This window comes from Poecilia reticulata, linkage group LG19 (assembly GCF_000633615.1).
Source record: "Poecilia reticulata strain Guanapo linkage group LG19, Guppy_female_1.0+MT, whole genome shotgun sequence".
Taxonomy (NCBI): domain Eukaryota; kingdom Metazoa; phylum Chordata; class Actinopteri; order Cyprinodontiformes; family Poeciliidae; genus Poecilia; species Poecilia reticulata.
In genome coordinates, this window is record NC_024349.1 from 7,719,177 (window position 1) to 7,720,581 (window position 1,405).

At 35.1% G+C, this 1,405-nt stretch overlaps 1 long non-coding RNA gene across 1 annotated transcript in view; it reads left to right on the top strand.

Annotated features, from left to right (window-relative positions):
* The first annotated feature begins 193 nt into the window (after positions 1-193).
* The window catches only part of LOC103481336 (uncharacterized), a 2,408-nt gene continuing 1,196 nt past the window's right edge, over positions 194-1,405 (top strand). The window contains exon 1 of the long non-coding RNA XR_536271.2: positions 194-744. This is a non-coding gene — a long non-coding RNA (uncharacterized LOC103481336). The remainder of the gene's footprint in view (positions 745-1,405) is intronic.

The window sequence follows — 1,405 nt, forward strand, 5'->3', positions numbered from 1 at the left end:
TATGTGCTGGAACTCATGTAAATTGAATATTTGTTTATTTGTTCATATTAAATAATCATTTAGAAGTTTTTGCATGTTAGTCACATTTCCTTGTTTCAGATCATTAAGCCTATTTAAATATCAGTCAAAGACAACACAAGTAAACATAAAATGCAGTGTTTAAATTCAAGTGTTTATTATCAATGTAAAAAAAAAATCAGACCCACATGACCCTGTGTAAAAAAAAAAAGTGATTGCTTGTTAAAACATAATTTCACTGTGGTTCATCACACCTGAGTTCACTGCCTCTAGATGCACATAGTCATGATTGGTCCAACACCTGTTCTCAATCAAGGCATCACTAAAGTAAGATCTGTTGGAGAAAGTGAAGTATAGTACACTAAAAGATTTACAAAAGCTTGACATCATGGCGAGATTCAAATAAATTTCCAAACAAGTGAGAAAGAAAGTAACTGAGATCTCTCAGTCTGGAAAAGGTYACAAAGTCATTTTTGAAGCTTTGGGACTCCAGCAAAGCACAGAGAGAGGCACTAAATGCCAAATGGTGAAAACGGGAACAGCAGTGAACCTTCCCAGGTTGATCAAAATCAAAGGCATTTTGTTATARTTTCTGCTGCATTATGGAATAATGTTACGTTTTGTGTCAATTTAGGACACTCAGGAAGGTAGAGYTGTGTGACATCAGCGTAGYTGTGATAATGAARACTGTCTTCTAATGATTCCACCCTATGGATCCACGGATCGGTTAGTGTGCTGGACCTAAATTAGAGTATTTTGAGAACACCGATGCTTATCATTAATTAATGTTTTTAACATTTGGAAACTACTACTTAGATTTACAAAATGTATTTATCTAGTCTTAACCCAATCTATAGTATGTACTAACAATATGATTTACAAAAGCGGGAAAAATATTTAGAAAATATGTTGACAATTAAGCGTGATACGTGGACGACCTTCAGGTCATTTTGTGATGGTGACATAACATCCTTTTTCCATCCACACCCAAGATGGCATTGAAAGGGAACAAGGGAACAATGAAAAGTGCAAATTGGATCCAAGTTTTATAAAGGTATAAAGGTGATTTTGTTTAATGAGCGGCTGGCAATATAGCTATTCTTTAGGTACCATAAAAACCTTCACTTCTCATTTAGCGTGCATCCCCAATCTCAGCAGTCAGTAATTTAGCTGAGTTGATGCTAACTTCACTCAAATTTTACTTGAGTAAATTACAGTGATTWGWTWATAAAGGATATCTTTATATCAAAGGTCAGATTTTACATAATCTGTAAGTGGGAGGTTTAGAGTCCTTGTCAAATGGCGTTTTTGACTAAAGTCCCAGAGGATTAGAATCCCAGTTAAACGACGTTTAACCGAAGTCCTAAAAGGGGTGTGGGTTTTAATG